The 26,432-nt window shown below is 40.7% G+C and overlaps 1 non-coding gene across 3 annotated transcripts; it reads right to left on the bottom strand.

Annotated features, from left to right (window-relative positions):
- LOC106507061 (uncharacterized) lies at positions 1 to 25,588 on the bottom strand. 3 transcript variants are annotated; one of them, XR_014835215.1, is made up of 6 exons: positions 25,401 to 25,588; positions 17,319 to 17,442; positions 16,127 to 16,280; positions 8,339 to 8,410; positions 4,585 to 5,238; positions 1 to 1,417 (listed from the first exon to the last, which is right to left on the bottom strand). It is a non-coding gene; the product is annotated as an uncharacterized LOC106507061 (transcript). The 3 variants fall into 3 exon arrangements; XR_014835214.1 differs by lacking the exon at positions 1 to 1,417 and adding an exon at positions 12,413 to 12,556 and having other exon boundaries at positions 4,097 to 5,238; positions 25,401 to 25,568; XR_001302759.3 differs by lacking the exons at positions 1 to 1,417; positions 25,401 to 25,588 and adding an exon at positions 21,954 to 22,093 and having other exon boundaries at positions 3,133 to 5,238.
- Between the last annotated feature and the right edge of the window lie 844 nt (positions 25,589 to 26,432).

Genomic DNA, 26,432 nt, shown 5'->3' with positions numbered 1-26,432 from the left:
TTTTGTCTCTTAGATGTTTAATTTTTATTAGATTTTTAATATACATTGCTGGGATATGAAAAAACAAGCATCAAACACTCTTTGGTGTGTTTATCCCATGGGAGTATATTTGGTGGGGCAATTTATCAATATCAATACAAGTTTTAATTGGAATAGGAATAGATACATATTAGAATGTATTTATATATTGTAGCCAAACATTTCTAAAAGTTTTGAAAGTATTCTTCATGATAGATTCCTGCCTTCCCTCTTGTCTTTGTTCCTAATCAAATCTCCATTCTGAACTGAGTGACCCTTGAAAACTGCACACTCCCCGGTCACATCGCTCTGGCTGCATCATCTCCGATATAACTATTTGCAGTTTCCCTGATGTGCCATGCTCGCCCCGGCCTCTGTGCCTTTCCACACGCCTTTTCCTCTTCCTCGAATGTCATTTCCCCACATCTAATGTGCCCAGCAAACTTTCACTCATCCTACAAGATTCAATCCTAGCCTCACCTCTCTTTACCCTGTATGCTTTCGTTATTAATATTCTGTATTATTTCGCCTTTTCCCTGACCTCGGGCCTTTGCATATTAGACGAATTTACATGTCTTCTGTCCTCCGTTAGCACCTTATGCTTCCGCTGTACTCTTTACCACCCAGTATTTTGTGGCATATCTGTATTTAAATCATAGAATCGGAGTTCCCGTCGTGGCGCAGTGGTTAACGAATCCGACTAGGAATCATGAGGTTGTGGGTTCGGTCCCTGCCCTTGCTCAGTGGGTTAAGGATCTGGCGTTGCCGTGAGCTGTGGTGTAGGTTGCAGACTCGGCTCGGATCCCGCGTTGCTGTGGCTCTGGCATAGGCTGGTGGCTACGGCTCCGATTAGACCCCTAGCCTGGGAACCTCCATATGCCGCGGGAGCAGCCCAAGAAATAGCAACAACAACAACAACAACAAAAGACAAAAGACAAAAAAATATATATAAAAAAATATATATAAAAAAAAAAAACATAGAATCATCTGTCCTTACACTTGGACTCCGGTAAATAGCACATCCTGGGTCATTTTATCTTGCGGCAGATTTGATTTTGTAAATGGCATAAGGACTAGATTCCTTGGTATCCAGATTTCATCTCTTTCTCGGTTTCCTTCCTTAGCTGCGTGCTCTAAAGCTGCAGGCAGTTCGGGGCAAAACATGCTCTTTGCGGGTGGATGGCTGTGAGGCAAAGGACAAAAAGAGGAGCCAGAAGAACTGTCATCTTCGTGGTTATCGTCTTCATCCTCATCCTGTGGCTTTTTCTTGCTCAACTTGGGATTTATACAGTTTTCATGTCCTGGACAAAGGTCACTTTGGAAGGGAAGATGCATAACGGAAAGATAAGTCCTCCGGAGACGCCGCACGGGAAATGCAAGCCCATTTTCTCAGGTATGCCTGTGAGGAAGACAATAGACCAGGGATCCGTAAGGATCACGAGCACTGTTCAAGGGAAAACGAAAGAAAGACTTAGGGATCTCGTCTTTCAGCCAAGGTCGATCCTTCCAGGAATGCTCAATAATGGGACCAATATGAGAAATACTGAAATGAAGAATCAACACGGAACGACAAGCCAGTTCTTTCGTCTCTTGGTTTCTCTCGTTCCTGAATGCGATGGATTGAATTCTGCCCCCACCTCCAAATTCCTGTGTTGGAGCCCCCCCCCTCACTGTGGTGCTATTTGGACGTGAGGCCTTTGGGAGATCATTACGTTTAGATGAGGCCGAGAAGCGGGGCCCTCGCGATGGGACTGGCGCCCTTGTAAGAAGAGATGACACAAGGATTTCTCCCTCTCGCTCGCGCTCTCTCCTCTCTCTCTCTACCATCTAAGGACATACAGTGAGAAGGTAGATGCCTTTAATCTAGGAAGGGAGCTCTCACCAGAAACCAACCATGCTGGCCCCTCGATCTGAAACTTCTCCAGAACTGTGAGAAACGTCTCCAGAACTGTGAGAAAATAAATTTCTGTTGTTTAAGCCAACTCGTATATAGCATTTTGTTATGGAAGCCTGAGAGGACTTTACACTGAATAAGAATTGGACAGGGCTTTCGTGTTCATTTAATCTTTAGAAACGTGGAGCCCAGGCATGGTTGAGTGGCGTTTTTTTCCTCGTGTCTCAAGCAAAACATAGTGGTTGCATATGCATTTTTTATTTGTCAAAGTTGAAAATACAGAGAATAAAATATTACACTTTGAAAAGAAGTTGCGTATTTCACCAGTTCCATGTTAAATGCAACACCGTGCACCAGAGACACGTCCAATGAGAAAAAAACCTCCCTTGGCAGCTCTGTACTTGATAAGATGATAAGCTGGGTTTCATCACGTAACAATCTCTAACTCCTTGTATTGAGTGCTGTGACCTCTGCTTCCTCAGAATAACAATGTTACTTTAAGTATCCCTATTGCTCCCCTTGCTATCAGTTCGGGAAGAGGAGTTTATCCTTTCATGACCTTCGCCTATCATTAGCGCTCTTTTCGGATGTTTAAAAGGATTTATGGAGTCCCTGTCCTGGTTCAACGGAAACAAATCTGACCAGTATCCATGAGGACACAGGTTCGATTCCTAGCCTCACACAGTGGGTTAAGGATCCAGCGTTGCTGTGAGCCATGGTGTAGGGGGCAGAGGCGGCCGGCTTGGACCCCGCATTGCTGTGGCTGTGGTGTAGGCCGGCGGCTTCAGCTCTGATTCAACCCCTACCCTGGGAACCTCCATAGGCCTTGGGTACAGCCATAAAAAGACGAGAAAAAAAAAAGTATTTATTGTGACAGGAGAAACTGCTAATGAGAGTTTATTGGGGGGGGGGGAAGCAGGTAACATAATTATATATATATATATATATATATATATATATATATATATATAGTATTTTTTGGGGTTTTTTTAAGGACTTTGTTTTTAGAGCAGTTTCATGTTCATAATATCGTGATCCTTTCATGAAATGACCAGATAGCCTTTCTTTCCCACTGAAAGTTGAATCAAATATTTACCTTTGTCCGTTTTTAATATAAACATGAGATGTATTGTGAGACAATTTAGAAAATCCAGGAACTGGAAAAAGCCACCCATAATACCAGCACTTAGGAATACTGAAGATGAACTTTTCGATGTATATCTTTAAGGGTTTTTTTTTACATTTGCTTTATTAAATTATAGCTCATTTACAATGTCGAGCCAATTTCTGCTATACAGCAAAGTGACCCAGTCATATGTATATGTACATTTTTTTCTCATATTAGCTTCCATCGTGTTCCATCCCAAGAGACTGGATATAGTTCCGCATCCTATACAGTGGGATATCTTTGCTTATCCATTCCAAATATTTTTCTAAATTTCTTTTTTTTTTTGTTTGTTTGTTTGTTTAATGGCTGCGGCCTATGCCACGGCTGGGCAACACTGGATCCTTTAGCCTCTTGCACCATGGCAGGATCAAACCCTTGCCTCCGCAGCAACCCAAGCCACTGCAGTTGGATTCTTAGCCCACTGTGCCACAGCAAAACTCTCTAAATTTCTTTTAATGGCTTTATATTCTATAAGATCTCAACTTGTAAGGCTCTAAATAGATATTGTCAAGTTTCCTTTCAGAATTATACCAGTGATACACACCACCAGCACATCAAAATGCTCATGATTTCACTTTAACATGGAGTATTGCATTTTCTTTCAATTACCACTTTAGTAAGAAAATGTTATCTCAAACATTTACTGAATTTGTTATCTCACCAATGTTGTATGACTTTGAGTCACAGGAATGTTAAATGCTTTCATCACATCTATTAGATTTAGGTGTTTCTTCTTCTGTCAATGGTATATTAATATCATTTGTCTAATTGGAGCAAGTAAATGATTTTGTTATGGATTCAAAAGATTCTTATACATTGTTAATAATTAGCCTCTTTGTCAAGATTATTGCAAATAGTTTTTGTGGTTTGCCTTTTAATATAAATTGTAGCAGTTTTTGATGTTGGGAGGCTTAATTTTTTATTTATTCAAATCTAGAACTTTTTTCCTTATGGATCCTGTTTGGGGATCATAAGAATTATAATTAAAAAGTAACAATCTTCATTATACTTAGAAATTATTTTCCCATCACAATATATTTCACTTGTATTTCATGCAGCCAAACAGATGTTTCCTTTATTTTTGAAATTTTTGATGACTATGATATCAGAATAAGTTTTTAGATTACAGAGACATTGTCAGAAAGTACAGACTTTCCATGAATATTTCCCCTCCCCCTCCCTCCACCCTATTCACACAGGATTTCTCCCATTCACATTTTGCATGTGTGGGATCCATTTGTTACAATCGATGAATCAGCACTGATCGATCGTTATTGACTAACATCCCTAGTTGACCTGAGGATTCACTCTGTGTTGCGCAGTTCTACGGATTTTGATAAATGCACGATGTTATGTGTCCGCTTTCACAGTGTCATGCAACATAGTTTCACTTCTCTAAAATGGTCCTGTGCCCCCCTATTCATCCCTATCTCCACTCTCAATAAAGGACAGAATCCATCGGACAGAAATTCCTTCACTTGCCTTAATCTGAACCAATCCATACCTGTATCTATTTTATCATTCTTCTCTCAACTTGTTTTCTTCGACGAAACGGATCCTCCTATTTCAATTAGCCTATCTTTAATTTCGCTGATTCTTCTGCCAGCTCACATATGCTGTTGAGCTTCCTAGTGAACTTTTCATTTTAGTTGTACTTTTCAGCTCCAGAATTTAGTTCAATTTTTACAGTTTTTCTTTATTGAAGTTCTCCATTTGGTAAGACATCATACTCATGCTTCCCTTTAGTTCTTTGAAAGTATGCAGTCCGAGGAAGAGAAAGAAAAAGTAATGAAGATAAATGAACAGAGGAAAATGCCAAGATTCCCAGATAAGGATAGACTTGGAGGGTTACCCCCCAAGCAACAAAACAAGACCTAATCAAGGAATATTTCCATCTCCAGTCATTTTTAGTTTCGAGGTCGCCGGATCAAAAGGAGTCATATCTTGGAGTTCCCGTCGTGGCTCAGTGGTTAACGAATCCGACTAGGAACCATGAGGTTGCAGGTTCAGTCCCTGCCCTTGCTCAGTGGGTTAACGATCCGGCATTGCCGTGAGCTGTGGTGTAGGTCGCAGATGCAGCTTGGATTCCATGTTGCTGTGGCTCTGGCATAGCCTGGTGGCTACAGCTCCGATTAGACCCCTAGCCGAGGGAGCAGCCCTAGAAAAGACAAAAAGACCAAAAGACAAAAAAAAAAAAAAAGAGGAGTCATATCTGGACTTAATGTAAAGACTACCTCACATCACAGATTTTGAGCTGAGTACAGTGACTGATTGGGACTTTCTGAGTTATTTATCCTTTGGTAAATGATAGGTAATTGTATTGTGTGTACTGACTATTTGGTGACCAAAAGGATAACTAGTGCTAGGAGGTTTTACTGTTCACCTGCAGTGTAAGCACCTAACCATTAGCTTGTTTGATGGTAGTGTAAGTGCCTGACGTTAAAATTTTGATTTCTAATGTTCAAAGACATCTATCTCATTTGATCCCTGGCCCCAGAACTTCTGCATGTCACAGGTGCAGTCACGAACAAAACAAAACAAACAAACAAAAACACAAAGACAATGAAAGTATCTTAATGAATGAAGAGAAAGGAAAGCTCGTTTTAAAAATGAATTACAACTAACAAATGTAGAAGAATTATAGAATTGGAAAATCACCATTTTGCGTCCAAAACAGTAACAATTCATTCAGGAAAAGATCTTTGATAGTGAGAGAAAGTTTGTTGAGAAACAGGGCATATTCATATAAAGCATCTTCCTATGAGACACATGCTACTTACAAAGGGAAAAAATATTACTTTACAGTAAAGACATCTGGGACACACAACCTTAACCGAGTTATCAAAGATCATCCGATCAGTAATGGAACAGATACATCGTTTCTATGGTATTTCTACCAAAAGTACATAACATGAATCTAATCATGAGGAAACATCAGACATATTTGAACATAGGAACATTCTACAAAACAGCTTATCGATGGAGTTCTCTGTTGGCTCACCAGGTTAAGAACCCAACATTGTTACTCCTATGGCACAGGTTCAATCCCTGGCCCGGGAACTTCCACATTCTGCGGGCATGGCTAAAACAAAAACAAAAACAAAACAAAGCAAACAAACAAAAAAACCGAATCTGTGCCTGTCCAAAAACGTCATGAAAGAAAAGGAAAGACAGAGGAACTGTTACAGATTGAGACTACATCAAACTAAAAACATGAAACTTAATTGCAACATATGATCGTGTATTGAATCCTAGATCAGAAAAAAATATAGTTATAAAGAGCATTATTGAGACAATTAGAAATCTTTGAAAAGGGATCTGGATTAAATGGTAGTTTTTGTAAGTGTTAATTCTAAGATTTCAAGCATTGTACTATGGTTATGAATAAGAGATGCCTGCATTTTTAAAGATATACACTGAGCTACTTTAGGATACTGCAACATCAATGCCTCAACATATCCTCAATGTGTTCAGAAAAATAGTACTATGAATATATACACAGAGACTAGATAGATGATATAAGAACAAAGCAAATGTGATTTTAAAAATATTCCCATTGTGGCTCAACAGTAATGAACCCAACTAGTAACTATGAGGATGTGGGTTCGATCCCTGGCCCCACTCAGTGGGTTAAGGATTCAGCATTGCCGAGAGCTGTGATGTAGGCCGCAGATGCGGCTCAGATTTGGTATGGCTGTGGCTGTGGCATAGGCCAGCAGCCATAGCTCTGATTCAACCCCTAGCCTGGGAATTTCCACGTGCCACACCTGTGGCCCTAAAAAAAATTTTTTTTATATTTTAAAATGGAGAATCTAGATGAACTCTTTGTACCAGTCTTGAAAGTTTTCTGTATGTTTGACCTTATTTCAAAATTAAAAGTTAAAAAGTTCTATGTGAGCCAACTTTGCTCAACTCAATGCAAATAAATTTGAAAATCAGAATAAAATGAAAAAAATGCCTTTTTGTAAGTGTAGAAATCAATAAGATACAACAGGAAAATGCAAACCACAAAAAGTTGGTGCAACTAAATTAACATCAAATACAATAAACATTAAGGCAATAGAACTTCCTGGAGATTTAAAAGATCACTGCATACAATAAGGTCAATACACCAGGATGATGTAACATATTAGGTGAGTGACAAAGTGGCTTCAACATCCATAATCAAAGACTTGCAGGAGTGAAAGAGACATGTGAAAACCCAACATTATATCATCTGCTTTGGGAACTGATAGAGAAAGCAGTCATCAGTGCAATACAGATTAGGAATATTGGCTTAACACAATTAATAATCTTGATTTATTTTTGAGTCAACAGGTCTCTTGGGAATCCAATGTAAGCGGCTAATGGTACATGACTTCTTTGGGGGATGATAAAATGATCTAAAGTATGACCACGGTAATGGTTACACAAGTTTGTGCATATACTAAAAATCATTAATTACATGCTTAATATGAGTGAATTTTATGGTATGTAAATAATACCTCCAAAAATACGCAAAAAAAAAAAAAAAAAAAAAAAAGAAAACTGGGGACTGATCACATTCTGGGCCACAAAGGACTTCTTTGTAGAAGAGACACTAACTCACAGAGTTTGAAAAACTTATTGTTTTTCAATAAGGAGACAGGTTGGAGGTGGGGGGATGGGCTGGGGTTGGGGATGGAAATGCTATAAAATTGGGTTGATATTTGTACAATGATCATCACAACCCAATGATCGTTGTATAAATATAAATGTAATAAAATTCATTGAGTAATAAAAAAAATTTTTAAAGAAAACTGGGAGGAAGTTTGCCATTTTAGAATGATCAAAGATTAATGAAATTTGGACTAATCATCTTAGACTCCGCTATTATATATTAACTGTATAATTTTAACTCTATACCTTAAACATCTAATTATGATACACCAACTGACTTCCAGAGATCGTTCTCTGCTACTGTACGGAAGAAATTCTCCACCACCAGAAGGTCTAGGAAAGCTTTCCAATAGACAGTAAAATAATATCTACCAGTTCAAATATTAAATTCCATTTTTATGTCTTTGTTTTTTGCACTTGACTAGATATTAGATTGTGTCAGAATAGAAGAGATATTTTATAGGAAGCATTCTGCAGGAGATCAGTTTGGACCCAAGTTTTTAAGGAAGGAAAATATAAAGAAAAGAAAATTTAGCATTAAATAGGGCAACTTCGTTATTTCATTTTTAACCCTTCCCCTTTAGGCAGTCCTACTATGTAGAATGTCTTCTGGTACTTACCATATATATAATCAGACCGTGTAAATGGGTCCAGTGAGCTATGGTCCATTTGTTGCAGCAGCTTTATAGGCACTGAAATGCAAAAAATCAAAGGGTAGAAAAATTGGCATGGGAACTGCAGCTACTGTTCATACAACTGGGATGGTTAGAAAGTTGATATTAGGCAGACCTTAATTTAAAAATTAGTATATTGTGAGAAATGAAATTAAGGTAATATTAAACCTGAATTTTAAAATGACAGCATTATCACAACTATTTATTTCCATGGGATAAATTGTAAGTGTTGAATCGGGTAATGGTCTAGGCACTGTCAGAAAAGAGGAAGAAAGAATGAATGACATTTCAAAGCAGAAAAGTAAGGAGTGTGCACTAAGCTCTAAGGATTCTTGAACTGGAAAGCAGTGAAGACTGTGGATTGAAGCAACTTCAAAATAAGGATTTTCCAAATACCAAAGAAGATGAGGCCATTGTTTTAATGGAATGGAATGGCTCCTTCCTCTTAGTTTAGGAAAATGTTGACATGTTTGAAATAAAAACTAAAAACGAGAAATTCTGTGACCTCACATCCCCCAGAGCTACCTCTAAGTTTTCGTCTTATTGTCCCTCTTGACATTACAGGCACGGTTGACTACCTCTTCCTTTTCACTGGTCTTCCCCCTTTATGTTTTCGCATCATCTTCGTCTCATCTTCTTTCCTGCTTTGCTTTTCTTAGTCCCCTTTGAAATTTCTTTTTCTCTGCAAGTCTCTTAAGCTAATTTTCATTTGGACTTTGTTCTCGTCAAACTGTACACAACAGTTATCATCCTATATCAAATTATTATTTGGAGATTTCCCCATCCTATAAATATCAGTAAAGTAACGATCATTAACCTTTTAGGGAGACGTAAACATATTAAGATACATAAATGATAGCTGTGTTAACTGTTCTGGCTACTCCAAACCTTAACTCCTTTCTATGATTGCAATATTAACCCACATTATGGGGTTTGCAGTGAGAAAACTCTACCGCCTATCACAAGGGATGAAAATTCTAGACACTAACTTTCCCAATCCCCCTTACAACTAGGGAACGGGAACATAATCGAAGCTCCCCCAATCAGATGTGTCTTTGCCAGACTGACTTGGAACCTAGAGACATCAGACACTCTCTCTCTTTGGTGGCAGCAGCTGTTTAGTAGAGTAAGCATTTTTCTTACCAGAAAGTTCCAAAGTACAGTTTGGGGCATTTTTCTTAGGTATATAGCTGAACCAGGTTATGCATTCCTCTCAACAACTTCTATGAGCTATACACTGCCCTTTTTAATAACCTCCTTCCTGCTTAATCTGCTTACGTTGACTTCTGCTTGTACCTAAGCATCCCAACTGATACACAGCTCCTAATACCTTCAGTACTGGCCTAACCCTGAAAATACACACACACACACACACACACACACACACACACACACAAATTTGCTTACTTATTTTCTCCTGAACATCTCAGAGGTATGGAATCAGTCACTTAACAGCTGTATAAACTTGAACACGTTAATTCTCCTTTCTGAACCTCTGTTTGCTTTTCTGTAAAATGGGAATGCTACTATTACCTGCCTCAGAGGATTATTGTAAAGATTAAGTGAGAAATGTGGATGTCAAAAAAAATTGTAAACTCACAGAACTAGAACCAAATATTTTAAAATTTGTTTGGAAGCATGAAAGACCCAGAATAGCCAAAGCTATCCCGAGAAAGACAAGTGGAGCTGGAGGAATCAGGCTCCCTGACTTCATGCTATACTAAAAAGCTACAGTCATCAAAACCATATGGTACTGGCACAAAAACAGAAACACAGATCAGTGGAACAGGGTAGAAAGCCCAGAATTAAACCCACACACCTACAGGCAGCTAATCTATGACAAAGGAGGCAAGGATATACAATGGAGAAGACAGCCCGTTCAATAACTGGTGCTAGAGTTCCCTTCACAGCTCAGCAGTTAACAAACCTGACTAGGATCCATGAGGATGCAGGTTCAATCCCTGGCCTCACTCAGTGGGTTAGGCATCCAGCACTGCCATGAGCCGTGGTGTAGGTCACAGACGCGGCTCTGGTCCAGTGTTGCTGTGGCTGTGGTATAGCTTGGTGGCTACAGCTTCTATCTGACCCCTAGCCTGGGAACTTCCACATGCCATGGGTGCAGCCCTGAAAAAGTGAAGAAGAAGAGGAGGAGGAGGAAGAAGAAGAAGAGATGCTGGGGAAACTGGACAGCCACATGAAATGAGAACACTTCTTAACATCATTCACAAAAATAAATTCAAAATGGATTAAAGACCTAAATATAAGACTGGACACTATAAAACTCTTAGAGGAAAACATAAGCCAAACACTCTCTGACATAATCCACAGCAGTATCTTCTCAGATCCATCTCCTAGAATAATGACAATAAAAACAAAAATAAACAAATGGGACCTAATTAAATTTTAAAGTTTTTGCACAGCAAAGGAAGCCATAAACAAAACAAAGGGACAATCTGTAGACTTAGAGAAAATATTTGCTGAAGTGACTGACAAGGGATTAATCTCCAAAATATGTAAACACCTGCAGCTCAAAACCAAAAAAAAAAAGAAAAGAAACCATTACAAAATGGGCAGAAGATCTAAACAGACAATTCTCCAAAGAAGACATACAGATTGCCCAAAAAAAACACATGAAAAGATGTTCAACATCACTAATTGTTTTTAAAAAGTGCAAATTGAAACTACTATGAGGTACCACTTTGCAGCAGCCAGAATGGCCATCATAAAAAAATCTACAAACAATAAATGCTGGAGAGGGTGTGGAGAAAAGGGAACCCTCTTATACTATTGGTAGGAATGTAAATTGGTGCAGCCACGACGGAAAACAGAATGGAGATTCCTCAGAAAACTGAAAATAGAATTACCATTTGAATGAGCAATCCCACTCCTGGGCATCTATCCAGAGAAAACCATGACTCAAAAAGACACATGTACCCCACTGTTCGTTGCAACACTATTTACAGTAGCCAAGACATGGAAGCAACCTAAATGTCCATCGACAGAAGAGTAGATAAAGAAGATGTGGTTGGACTATTACTCAGCCATAAAAAGAATGAAATAATGGCATTTGCAGCAACGTGGATGGACCTAGATATTATCATGATAAGTGGAGTTAGACAGTGAGACACAAATGTCATATGTTATCATTTATAAGTGGAATCTAAAAAAGGATACTATGAACTTCTTTGCAGAACAGATACTGACTCACAGACTTTGAAAAACTTACGGTTTCCGAAAGAGACAGGTTCGAGGGGGAGGGATGGGCTGGGGCTTGGGGATGGAAATGCTATAAAATTGGGTTGTGATGGTCATTGTACAACCATAAATGTAATAAAATTTATTGAGTTTAAAAAATTGTAAGGAACAAGTAAATTTATTGCTGGACTTTTTTTTTCCATTTGGGAAGTAGTCTGTGTCTTCTTTCTTTCTTTCTTTCTTTTTCTCTTGTGTTTTTATTTTTTGTTTTAATTAGAGTATAGTTGATTTACCGTGTTGTGTCAGTTTCTGCTCTGTTTTCTAAATAGCACTTTGCTATTATGTTATGTTATGTTAGGTAAGAAGCATTTCAAAAGTTGCTCCTAGGGAGTTCCCGTCGTGGTGCAGTGGTTAACGAATCCGACTAGGAACCATGAGGTTGCGGGTTTGGTCCCTGCCCTTGCTCAGTGGGTTAACGATCCGGTGTTGCCGTGAGCTGGGGTGTAGGTTGCAGACACGGCTCGGATCCCGCGTTGCTGTGGCTCTGGCGTAGGCCGGTGGCTCCAGCTCCGATTCGACCCCTAGCCTGGGAACCTCCATATGCTGCTGGAGCGGCCCTAGAAATGGCAAAAAGACAAAGAAAAAAAAAACAGCATTTCAAAAGTTGCTCTTAGAAGAAATTGTAACAATAATGCTGAAAAGTTTAAAAAATTATAAACTGAAAAATGTTATACATATTTTAGCTATTTTTATTATGGTAAGATATAATATTGTAACCTTATCACAGTAACTTGTTAAGTGGCAAGAGTACCCTGTTTTTCTTACCACATATGAAGGAAACTTGCAACTGTTTCTTCACTCCTGGGAAACAAGGTTCACCAAAAGTAGGCGTGTCTGCAAACAATGTAGCGTTTTCTCTCTTTTGACATTGTCTCAAGACTCTTTGTAGAGTGTCAGGAGCTAAGCACTCTGTTGGTTATGATTCAAAAACAAAATGAGTGTTGGGAAGGAAAAAAGAGGTAGAACGCATAGGAGAACAAGAGTAGGTATTTCTGCAATGCAGGCTTGCGAGGGTTTTTTTAAGCATGCAAAATACTTTGAGGTCTCAAGGAAACAAAACTAAAAGGGTGGTCTTGCAGTGAAAACTGTCTATTCAGGATGTCACCTTTGGGGTGAATGAATCTAGCTACTGTTAAGGTCTTTGTCACTTTACTTGAGACAGAAATATCACGCAAGGAGTATCTATTGGCTTGGCCTAACTTGGCTAGCATGCCCACGCCTTGGCTAGGGACGAGCATGGTCTCATTAGACTAGAGTCAATGTTAATAATTTCCTAACAGGAAATCCAGGATGTTGGTAAGAGGGGGTAGTGGATGCTGGGCAACAGCAAATGCACCTGATTGTTGGATAGAAAAAGCGATCTTAATTTTTTCTGGCACATCATACTGCCAGGTTTTAGCTCCATATCAGGTCCAGAATTGTTTTTTGGTTTAGAGAGAAACCGGTATCTTGGCTCATCTGCCCTAGGAAATAAAACCATAGGACCTCCCAGGTTCTTGGCAAATATAAAATAATGCCAAGCATTGAGTTCTCTCCCTTCTCAAATGCATAGAAGAAGCTCTTGTGACTTTTGTACCTAAAGTATAATACAGTTTTTGTTTGCCAAGGATTTTAAAGATTGCTGATTTTCTCCAAACTCCTAACAGCCCAAATTCTTTTTACTGCTTTAAATATAGAGTTTACAATGTATTGTTTCAGAGTTTCAATAAGCATGTGTATTTACCAATTAAAGATATTAGTACTGCTGAGCGAGTTTGAAAAATATTGATGGCTAAAATTAAAAAATACTTTGTGTATTCAGCACTAAATTTCTTTTGTCCTTTATGGAAGAAGGAATTGGAGCATAGAAGAGGGAGCCAGGTCAGAGGTATCTTAATTAGTTCTGCTATGCTCTATCACTAGAGCAGAGTTTCTCAACCTTGGGATTATTGACTTTGGGGGCTGGATAATGCTTAGTTGCAGGGGGCTGTCTTGTGTATCCTTGACCTCTACCCACTCGATGTCAGTGACAACTGCCCTCAGTTGTGACAGCCAAACATGTTTCCAAACACAGTGTCTTTGGAGAAGGGTTTAAAATTACCTCTGATTGAGAATCACTGGACCAAAGGTAAAGCTAAATAATCCTGTGCATAATCTTGTGTGTTAGGAAAAAGATTAATGAGGATTTTGCCCTGAACTGTGCCAGGGTTTATGCAGAACAACAAAAAAGTTATTCAAAGCTTTTTGACCTGAGGCATTCAAGAAACATATCTTCTCTAGAACCATGACTATACCAGGATGCAACACAATGCAGCAATAATCACAGAGCAACACCACTGAAAATCAGGGCAATTTAAGCCAAAGAGCAATTGCACATTGACCGTGTTCACTGATAGCTAAAGTTTCAGCCCACTTCAGCGAGAATGCATTATTAACTGAGAATATGTCAGTATAACTGGGTTTTCCAGTGAAATTCTTTTTTTTTCATTTTGTAAAGTTTTACTGAAGTATAGTTGATTTATGATGTTTTGATCATTACTGCTGTACAGCAAAGTAATTCAGTTACACATATGCACGCATCCATTCTTTTTCAGATTCTTTTCCCACATAGATTATCACTGAATATCAGGTAACGTTCTCTGTGCTATACAGCAGGTTCCCGTTGGCCAGACATTCCATATATCACAGTGTGCATATGCCAATCCCAAACCCCAATCCACCCCTCACTCTCTCCAATGAAATTCTTAAGAATGTCCATTTTTCTGTGGCACACACTTTAGGGTAATTTTTCCATGGCACACACTTTAGGATAAACTGGAGTAGGCAGAGGTTACTGAGCTTGCACATTTTAAAACTAAGCACTGTCTTACACCCACACTGTCTCTTGAAAACAGGCCAGGAATACATACGAAGCATAGCTTTCAAAATCAACACTTCCGTGGCTCTGGACTAGCTGATCAAGATTACACTCTTGCTTAATGTCCAAAGGAGACAGACAGGTATTGAACAGGCACATGAAAAGATGTTCAACATCACTAATTATTAGAGAAACGCAAATCCAAACTACAATGAGGTATCACCTCACACCAGTCAGAATGGCCATCATGAAAATGTCTACAAACAATAAATGCTGGAGAGGGAGTAGAGAAAAGGAAGCCATCCTACACTGTTGGTGGGAATGTAAATTGGTACAACCGCTATGGAGGTTTCTCAGAAAACTAAATATAGATCTACCATACAATCCAGCAATCCCACTCCTGGGCATATATCCAGAGAAAGCCATAATTAGAAAAGACACATGCACCCCTAATGTTCATAGCAACATGATTCACAATAGCCAAGACATGGAAGCAACATAAATGTCCATCGACAGAGTAATGGATAAAGAAGATATGGTACATATATTCAATGGAATATTATTTAGCCATAAAAAATAATGAAATAATGCCATTGGCAGCAACATGGATGGACCTAACAATTATCATACTGAGTGGGGTAAGTCAGACAGAGAAAGACAAAACATCCTGTGATATCACTTATATGTAGGCTCTAATAAAAAAGATACAGGAAGTTCCCACAAAGCTCATCTGGTCAAGGATCTGGCATTGCTGCAGCTGTAGAACAGATCATAACTGCAGCACAGGTTCAATCCCTGGCCTGGGAACTTCCACATGCTGCACATGTGGCAAAAAAAAAGTTACAAAAGAACTTATTTATTAAAAGAGAAACAGACTCACAGATTTTGAAATCGAACTCATAGTTACCAAAAGGGAAAATTTGGAGGGGATAAGTGAGGAGTTTGGGATTGATGTATACACACTACCATATATAAAATAGGTAACTAACAAGGATCTACTGTATAGCATGGGCAACTATAGTCAATATTCTATAATAACCTATATGGGAAAAGAATATGAAAAAGAATGGATATGTGTACATGCATAACTGCCTCGCTTTGCTACACACATGAAACTAACACAACATTGTAAGCTACATATACTCCAATAAATTTTTGTTTTGTTTTGTTTTTTAGGGCCGGACCCGAGACATATGGAAGTTCCCAGGCTGGGGGTCAAATCGGAGCTGTAGCTGCCGGCCTACACCACAGCCACAGCAAGACTGGATCCGAGCCACGTCTGTGACCTACACCCCAGCTCATAGCAATGCTGGATCCTTAACCCACTGGGCGAGGCCAGGGATCAAACCCACATCTTCATGGATACTAGTTGGATTCATTTCCACTGCAGCACAATGGGAACTCCTCCAATAAGATTTTTAAAACAGGATTATACTCTTGCTCATAATCTAGTTTTGAACTAGTTGAGAATGTACATATTATACACTCGAGATAATCCTAGTCTCATCAAATTGCCTCTACGAATATCGTGGTGATCTGGAATATATTAGCCCACTATTTAAAGTTCAGTAAATCACTAATATTACACCAGAGAGTGTGGAAAAGTCTGTTGTTGGTTTATATGTTTTCCATTTCCAACATACCTATGAACAGGTCCATTTTTATTCATTACTCCACATTCTTGTTTTCCTTCCATGAATTTGCCGTAACTTGCAGAAAAAATTGTCAAGACAGATTTATCTCTGCACTGAAGCCTCAGTGTACCATTCTCACACACTGTCTTTATTTGGTGGTTCACTAGGAAACAAAGTTGGTACTTAAGCTTCCTTTAAAATTCGATATTATATTCCAACATTTATATATATTATATTATTTATATATATATATTTTTTGGGGGGGGTCATTTTACCTTTTTTAGGGCTGCTCCCGCGGCATATGGAGGTTCCCAGGCTAGGGGTCCAATCAGAGCTACAGCTGCCGGCCTACACCACAGCCACAGCAACGCAGGATCCGAGCTGCGTCTGCAATCTACACCACAGCTCACGGCAACGCCGGATCCTTAACCCCCTGAGCAAGGCCAGGGATCGAACCCGCAACCCCATGGTTCCTAGTCGGATTCGCTAACCACTGAGCCACGACAGGTACTCCCCAACATTTATGTTTTTAAACTGTTTGGAATCACTAATCATTTAAGCCTCCTTAAAATGAAGTGAAATATATCATAAAGTCATTTGAACTTGTAGAAATAAATTTTAGAAGGATTACAATCGAAATCTGAGTTACCATGAAAATTTTTTAAATGAGAGGAGCATTAAAGTGAAAGTAGCTCTTACTTTTAGGTAAATTTAAAATTTTTCTTTCATTATAGAATAGAAGTAAGCCTCTGTCACTAAGAGGTATTTTATGTCTCTGGGTTACACCTGTTAAGGTATCATGCAGTCATGTTTAAATTCCTAAGCATGAAAACACAGACATAGCACTTGGAAATGAGCTGGCAGAGTTCCCGTCGTGGCGCAGTGGTTAACAAATCCGACTAGGAACCATGAGGTTGCAGGTTCGATCCCTGGCCTTGCTCAGGGGGCTAAGGATCTGGCGTTGCCGTGAGCTGTGGTGTAGGTTGCAGATGCGGCTCGGATCGCACGTTGCTGTGGCTCTGGCATAGACCCCTAGCCTGGGAACCTCCATATGCTGCGGCAGCGGCCCTAGAAAAGGCAAAAAGACACAAAAAAAAAAAAAAAAAGAAAGAAAGAAAAAAAGAAATGAGCTGGCAACTATGTAGGTCCCATCCTTTTTGGTAAATTCCCTCTTGAATTTAAACGCTACTGTGAAACTTGCCTGGTCTGCATCTATGCGATACTACGCGATACTTGCATGTGCCAGGACATGGGTCTTGTCCAAACATTTGACTCCTCGCAGATATCTGACGCCGGCATTGGTCCTTGCACTCATCCAGGAGTTTCTTGTGAAGAAGGAAAAGAGAGAAATTAATGAATAAAAATGTGCACGTCGATGCGTTATCATTTCCACCAATGAATTTTACAATTCTTTAACTTTCCAATACAATATTTCTTTTTCCTCTGACACCTAGAGATTCTATTTCTCGAACTCTGAGAAGAGAAAGTATGGATGATATAGATTAGACAAGAATATAAGGTCCTTGAGTTACAGCTCTGTTACTTACTTGCTTTGTGACTATCAGCTAATTACCTCTGTCAATGGAGATACTAACTGCTGGCACGAGGTAAGCTAAAGGCTATTTTCAAATCTAATTTCTGCATAAATGAAAGCTTGGACACGTTGAATGCTCTGTGGCTCTGGAAAAGGCTAGAAACACTGGGTGGCTAAACAATAACTGTGATTAGTTAAAATGGGACTGAGAGAGGCTGCATGGCATCATGGGAGCCAAAGGAATTGGGTGTTTAAAAAAAGGTAGAAGGTAGACTGTGTCGAGTGACACCAAGAAGCCAAATTAAATGAAGACATTAAAATGTCCATTGAGGGAGTTCCCGTCGTGGCGCAGTGGTTAACGAATCCGACTAGGAACCAGGAGGTTGTGGGTTCGGTCCTTGCCCTTGCTCAGTGGGTTAACAATCCGGCGTTGCCGTGAGCTGTGGTGTAGGTTGCAGACACGGCTCGGATCCCGCGTTGCTGTGGCTCTGGCGTAGGCCGGTGGCTACAGCTCCGATTCGACCCCTAGCCTGGGAACCTCCATATGCCGCGGGAGCGGCCCAAGAAATAGCAACAACAACAACAACAACAATAACAAAAAATAAAAATAAATAAAATAAAAATAAAAATAAAATGTCCATTGAATACAACTGAACGAAGATCAGTAGTGACCTCAATGGAGCTAGTGGGGGCAGGGAGAAGAATGAGCGAATTGAAACCAAGAAGGTAAAGATGGAGAGTGAATTCTTTCAAGTAGAGAAGTATTAAATGATAAATTAGTTAATAAGTTGCCTATACATTAGTTTCGGGGGGAAACTATAATGTTCTCAATGTATTCTGGGTGCAGTTTAGCTTCGGTTAGATACTGAGCTCCTAGGCATCTTCGCAACTGATGGATCCCTAAATCCAGCTCTTGTGTAGGTTACCAATGACCTCTATCACCTAATAGCTGTGTAATCTTGGGAGAATCAGTTCACCTATATGATCCTGTTTCCTCATCCACAAAATGGTATTTAAAAATAGTACCGGAGTTCTCGTCGTGGGGCAGTGGTTAACGAATCCGACTAGGAACCATGAGGTTGCGGGTTCAGTCCCTGCCCTTGCTCAGGGAGTTAAGGATCCAGCGTTGCCGTGAGCTGCGGTGTGGGTTGCAGAGGCAGCTCGGATCCCGCGTTGCTGTGGCTCTGGCGTAGGCCGGTGGCTCCAGCTCCGATTCGACCCCTAGCCTGGGAACCTCCCTATGCCGTGGGAGCGGCCCAAGAAATAGCAAAAAGACAAAAATAAAAATAAAATAAAAGTAGTACCTACTTCACAGGGTTATGTGTATTAAAGGAGAGAATGCATGCACTTTGCCAAAGCACCTGCCTGGCACACAGTAAGTATTCAAAAAATGTTAGCTCTTATTATATGAGAGAGGAAGGGAAATGGCCAAATTAAGATAATCTTTTACAACAGAAAGCTAGTTTTTGGATATTTGATATTTTTGAGGAATAGTCTACCACTGAACAAACAGAATCATCTAATTTAAAGGTGGAAGAGGGAGTTCCCGTCGTGGCGCAGTGGTTAACGAATCCGACTAGGAACCATGAGGTCGCGGGTTCGGTCCCTGCCCTTGCTCAGTGGGTTAACGATCCGGCGTTGCGGTGAGCTGTGGTGTAGGTCGCAGACGCGGCTCGGATCCCGCGTTGCTGTGGCTCTGGCGTAGGCTGGTGGCTACAGCTCCGATTCAACCCCTAGCCTGGGAACCTCCACATGCCGCGGAAGCGGCCCAAGAGATAGCAACAACAACAACAACAAACAACAACAACAAAAGACAAAAAGACAAAAAGACAAAAAAAAAATAAAATAAAATAAAGGTGGAAGAAAAAAGTTCCTGAGCTGATGAATGACGTGTGCATGAGAATATGCACAAACTAAAAACAGAGCAAATTAAAAAGTTAATAAACTAAGTAAAGGATTGGGGAGAGAAGGTAAGGAAAGAAACAATTTGATTACAGGTTAAACCTACATAAGCAATAAAGATAAGTCATCATTACAAAAAATCATATAAATTACAGGGAACACTAGCATGAGAAATGTTTTCAGAATACAGAGAGAACCAATGGCTGAAATTGATCAGAAATAAATGTGTTATGGATCTAGAACTCAAATCTAGGCTTTTGACTTTATATTGATGCCTTCTGCCAGTGGACAACCATTAATCTTCAACTTTCATTGGTACATTTAGCTTATTTTAACTCCACGTTATACTCTACACACCTGTATCCATTCAAATGAGCAGAACAATACACACTCTGATGAGGATCCGATCATATAACACGGGGATCTTAGAATCACTTGTCATTAAAGCCAATTCTGACATATGATCTAATAGGAAAGGTGTAAGCCTATGACTTAATAGGAAAAGTATATGAATGAGTTCACACAATCTCATGCCCTACCTAAAATCTGCCCCAAAGTAAAATGGAGCCTTTTACTGAGAAAACACAGAAAATAGTTCATGTATGACCTGCCCAGCTGGAGAGGTGTGAGGGAAGAAAGTGGGGTCCAGCACAGCCACGGAATCCAGCAGCCCTGCCCTTTTAAAATGTAACTAACTCCCCAGTCCGAGGAGATAGCAGCCTTTGATTCCTCACATCCTCTGTCTTCAACTGATACCCTCCATCTTTTGTGCTCTCTACCACCTAATCAATTTCTGAACTTCTCAATTCATTTCTTATTTACATCCTCAAGCCCCCTCCCTGCATCAACATTGACCTCCTCCTTACTTTTTCCCTCAATTACGTAATCGCTCTATGTCTGAAATTACTCTTCTATAAAAAGGGAATCATAATAGTACGAGTTTGGCTCTGGACCCTAATGGCTTTGAGTATGATCCTATTTTCTAGAGTTGGAACAAGAAGCTTATTATACTTTCAACAACAAAAATACCATCCCTAAAAACGAAACAAGTGAAAAAAGAGTGATAGCATCAAATTTGACATTTAAACTATCGACTCAACTAATTAAGAGTGACAATAGGTTTCTAACATTAAACCATGAGCTAGAGTCTTGCTTCAGAAAAAAACGAAGAACAGTTGACAATTTAGTGACCTTATAAGCTCTAATCATGCCGTGGACAATACAAATCATCATATTGTTTAAGGCAGTGGATTTGATTTTGCTACGTACTTATTTCCAGGGTCAACCGCAGCTTCCTTATCTATTTAGTAAGGAAAGAACACATTTTCCTGACACCTAAGCCAGGGCTGGTGTTCCTTAATGTCACCTTATGTAATGTCCCCAAGAGTCCTCTGGAGGGAAGCAGAGGGAAGGACTGTCAAGAGCTGTGGCTACATAAACCAGATGGAAATATGTATTTAGAGTGAATTCTGTTGTTGTTGCTGCCGTTTTTGGTCATGCTTGCAGCGCGCAGAAGTTCCCCAGCCAGGGATTGAATCAGCACCGCAGCAGTGACAAAGCTGGGTCCTGGAGCCTTAACCTGCTGTGCCACCAGCGAACTTCTGCATCTTCTTAATATGGAAATAAAATCCTCCAAATCTGATACAGTCTGTCAATTTGTCCCTCACTGACGACATATCTGGCCTAAATCATTAAGGCGATTGTGTTGAGAATCCACTGCGCTCTGATGGTGAAGACTCCGTCATTCTGTTCCCCAGGGAAATATCTAGTCTTGAATCCATTTCTTCCTCTGAAATAGTTTTCTGTAACTTGGGTTCTGAGGATATTTTCAGTATCAGCAGGAAGAGGCCTACCTCTGAAACACTCACAAATGCCAACCAGTACTTAGACCTCTGGAGAAAAGAGGTATTTGCTCTCTCTCTCAGAAGCCTTCTCAGGCCATGTATTCTTGACTCCCTTTTCTTGCTTTAGCCGTTCCCTGGCAATATATACTTCCCTGCTGCATATAAAGTCAAAACCCTCATGCCTGCAGAACAGCAAGAAATGTCTGGGGAAAGTGGCTTTTCCCAGTGAAACTCTTGGGCTTATGCATAGGAAACTCGCCTCTTTACCCTCTTCTCACATCGATTTTCTTATTCTCCCTTACATTTCATTCCAAAATCAAATTCATTGTCTGTGCTCCAAGAATGCTTTGGCTCCATACAGCCCACTTCCTCGTCACTAGTACTGATCAGATGATATCAATTCGCAGATGTTTTCTATACTCACTCCATAACAGTGATAAGCAACAAGTAACTAAATGTAATAACTAATAATAGTACTAACTGAATGTGTGGTAGGTAAGGATGGAGCCTGTCCTAGAGTCAAAAGAAAAGAGAGCATCAGAAATTAGCGACTCACCTGAAAATTCTAGGACTGCTTCTAGTGCAACTGCCAGAAAGAGACAACTCAGCACTGATCCAAAATGCCAGCCTCTGCAGCTGAGAAATTGCCCCAGAAGAGCCATCGGGTACCCTGCTTCTTCACTTGCCTGCATCCAGCTCACAATGGTACTGGATTCAGAATCACTAGCCTCAAATTTCTAAAAACTCTCATTGTCTTTAAACAAAGAGTTCACTCTTTGTCTCGTGTGTGTGTGTGTGTGTGTGTGTGTGTGTGTTCATGTGTGTGTGTGTGTGAGAGAGAGAGAGAGAGAGAGTGAGATCAATCCATACTCAGAGAAAAAAAAAATGGAACGATAAGAAGAAAGAGCAAAAATAAAGACTATTTCTCACAGTTATGAAAAATGAATCATTTTTTTTTTTCTTTTTTGGCCTCCCCGCAGCATACGGAATTCCTGGGCAACACCAGATCCTTAACCCACAGTGCCAGGCCAGGGGCAGAAGCTGTGTCCCAGCGCTCCCAAGATACCACCAATGCCGTTGTGCCACAACAGGAACTCGCAAAATGAATCATTTCAACTGATCATCTGAAAGGCCAACAGAGCCTGAGTAGGTATTAGGCCTCTAACTACTTTATGGTCTGGACTTTCACTAGAAAAATTGGGTCACTTAACTAATATTGTAGGAGTTCCCTCGTGGCACATCGAGTTAAGGATCCAGCATTGTCACTGCAGCAGCTCAGATCGCTGCTGTGGTGTGAGTTTGATCCTTGGCTCAGAAGTTTCCACATGTTGCAGGCCAAAAAACAGAAAGAATTAACTTTGTAGCATCCAAAGGAAATGATGTACTTCTCTGCCTGCTGTAACCCGATTCACTTCATGTACCATGAGGTGGGCTTGATCCGTTAGGCAAAATTCTTGCCTATAGTCTAGTGCTGTAGCATTGGAGCTGGTGAAATCAAACCATTGTCTGTAAAGGGAACATACCTTCAGACAAAATCCAAAAACTCTTCTCCAGCTCAAGGGTCCCATCCGAATATTACTTGAGTTTGGATTGCTGTGTGAAAATCTTTTTTTTTTTTTTTGTAAAATAGAAACTAGGAAGTTGTTTGTATACATACAGATTATTCGTTCCCCATTATAAAATGTCTAAAATGATCGCAAAGAAGAGCACTAACTAAAAATGTTAAGTATAAGTTAGGCACAGAGGAAAATCCCTGAGTAAAAATAGTCTGTATCATTAAGTAAACATGCTCTCTGAAGGTGGGGGCCATGAATCAGTGAAGACAGAGGTGGGAAAATACAAGACGCACCCAGGCACCCTATTCAGTAAGAACTCAGCGGAAAGATTAAGAGTCTAAGGTTCTATGTATAACAATACCAACCGACGGTCTGAAAACCTTGAGAGAGTGGCTAAACAGGACAGCAAATTCTGGGCCTTTTAAAATGACCCTCGTCTCTATATTTGGCTCTTGAATCCTAGGTAGGCCTAGAGAAACACCGTTCATTTTTTGACATTAAAGAACCTTAATGAAGATTTTTTAATTCCCTAAATCACTGTACATGGATACAAGGAAAATATCTGGAGACAGAGGTGGACTGCAGAAAGAGGTGCTGAGTTCTCATTCCTAGTATAGGAGCATGTGGAAATCTATTGTGCCAAGGCCAGTGGGGAAAGAGACGCAAAGAGCCTTTCGAGCTTAAATTCCAACTGAAACATGGTTCTGACATCTTTCAAATATTGATAGGACTTGCTTTCAGCTCTGGCAACCCAGCAGACTCCACTATCAGCTGCTCTGTAAGGGCTGTTCTTACACAATACAGAGAGAGCTTCAGAACAGTAGGCTAATGTTCCAGAATATACGCCAAAAAGAGACACACATACCACATGATTCCTCTCATACCAGGAGTCTAAAATAGCCAAGTTTAGACTCAAAGAGTGCAGCAGTAGCTGCCAGGTTCTCAAGGGAGGAGGAGACGGAGAGTTACTCATCAATAGGCAATAAGTTTCAGATAAGCCAAATGAATATTCTAGATCTGCAGTCAATACTAATGCGTTGTAACTAAAACTTTCTTAAGAGGACAGACCTCAATTGAAGTATTAATCACAAGAAAATGAAATCTTAGAGATGCTTTCTTTTCTCTTTTTCTTTTTAGGGCCACAGCTGCAGCATATGCAAGTTCCCAGGCTAGGGGTGGAATCAGAGCTATAGCTGCCACCCTCCACCACAGCCACAGCAAGGCAGAATCCAAGCCGCATCTGTGGCATATGCCACAGCTCACAGTAACGCCAGATCCTTAACCCACTGAGCGAGGCCAAGGGCCGGACCTACATCCTCATGGATCCTGGTCAGGTTCCTTAACCACTGAGCCACAAAGGGAACTCTGAAAGATTCTTTTTAAACATGAGAACACAAAGAGATTGAAAGTCAAAGAATGAATAAACATATACCACACCAACACAAGAAAGCTGGGATTGTTATTTAGACATGAGCAAGGGTTACAACTATGTTGGGGATTTTTGTTGTTGTTGTTGCTTTTTTGGACCGCACCAGGGGCATGTGGAAGTTCCCAGACTAGGGGGCAGATAGGAGCTACAGCTGCTGGCCCCCACCACAGCTCACAGCAACACCAGATCTCCGAGCCACTGGGCAAGGCCAGGGGGTGAACCCTCATCCTCACAGATACTAGTTGGTTTTGTTTGTGCTGAGCCACGAGAGGAACTCCTGAACACAAACGTTTCTAGCAGCATCTTTCATAATAACACAGAACCGAAAACAGGCAAGACGTCCATCCACTTGTGGTTTATCAGCGTGGCTAAATAACACGAAAGGATAAAAAGGAGTGAATCACTGATACACACATTCGACCTGGGTGGATCTCGAAAGAGGCTTCACTGAAAGTCCTTACCACGTGTGCGATTCCATGTCCAAAACAGGCAAAACCACTGTGTGGCAACAAAGGGAAAACCAACAACAGTGGTCGCCCCCAGGGGACGAGGATGGGGCTAACCGGGAAACAACCAAGATGGCCCACAACAGGCAAGTGGTTGAGCAAACCGTGGTACATCCGTACAGTGGAAGACAGCTCAGCAGCAGGACGTAGCTCGTGACACCCACGGCAACCTAGATGAGCCTCAAAAGCAGCACGTTTAGTGATGGGAGCCAGTCTCGAAAGGCGGCACGCCTGGCGAACCCACCTTTAGGACATCTGGGAAAGGGAATCTTTTCCGAGACGGGAAACAAAGCCGTGGTTGTCAAGGGTTAGGTCTGAAGAAAGAGTTTAACAACTGTTGGGATTTTAAACGCCTCCATAATATCGCAGCCTCTGCACCCATTTTGTGTGGCTAAGGGGCCCTGGGTGACAGCCATCAGAGTCACAAGAAAGTGAAACAGATATGACTTCCCCAAAGCCCCTGGTGCGAAAACAGTCTCTTCCGCCTCCCAGCTCCTTCCCACAGAGCTTACCGACTCGATCCGGCCTTAGGCGGGGGACCTCACAAACACTTCACCTGTGGACCCTAATAAAGGCATATGTCCCGGGGCCTGCTGCTGCCCCTCCGCCAGGGCCCTGCCTCGACCTCCTGTGTGGCCCGCCAGGCTGGCTGTGTACATCCTCCAGGACCTGTGAGTAATAAACTTCTCTATTTCACTTTGCCTCGTGGTCTTCGTTGAACCTTGCCTCACCGTCCAGCTCCCCACCCCCAGGGCTCTACCTCACAAAGGCTACTTGGACAAAAATCGCAGTGCTTACAGAGGGGCAGCAGCAGCAGAGCAGGGACTTATCGGGCTTGATGGAGCTGATCCATCTGCTGAAGGCGGTGGTGGATACCCACATCTATACATGCGCTAAAGTCGTAGAACTGGGCTACAAAGGAGCTTGGCTTTATTGCACAGGATATTTTTAAAAAGGAGTTCCCGTCGTGGCTCAGCGGAAATGAACGTGACTAGTACCCATGAGGACGCAGATTCCATCCCTGGCCTCGCTCAGAGGGTTAAGGATCCTACACTGCCGTGAGCAGATGAGTCTAGGATCTCAGGATCTGGCGTGGCTGTGGCTGTGGTGTAGGCCAGCAGCTGCTGCTCTGATTTGACCCCTAGCCTGGGAATGTCCATATGCTGGGGGTGCAGCCCTAAAAGGAGCAATAAATAAATAAATAAACAAACAAACTAAAAACCAAAAAAGAAATGACTCAGGGCCATGGACTGCACGCGATACTATCCCTACTATTTAGAAAATTCTTATTTTAGCATAACTATATTTTTACATATTTTTGAAGTATATTTTGCTATATATATGCATATATATATAATATATGTATATTACACATATCTACAAATTCTCCGTACATCTTCTAATCACTATTCTGAAATGGAAGGCTGGTATTGTCAAAAATGAAAAAATTAAAGTTCAGTAAAGACCAGTACCTATCAGGGAAGCAGCAGACATAAAGTTCCTTACTAATCAAATCCAAACTACATGAGGCATAAAGACACAGC

Source organism: Sus scrofa, chromosome X (assembly GCF_054392235.1).
Source record: "Sus scrofa isolate SSC_HxYL_T2T_F1_AM1 chromosome X, Sscrofa_HxYL_maternal_Yorkshire_Landrace_v2.0, whole genome shotgun sequence".
Classification (NCBI taxonomy): domain Eukaryota; kingdom Metazoa; phylum Chordata; class Mammalia; order Artiodactyla; family Suidae; genus Sus; species Sus scrofa.
The sequence above is the reverse complement of the archived record's forward strand: the minus strand, read 5'-3'. Positions and strand labels throughout refer to the sequence as shown.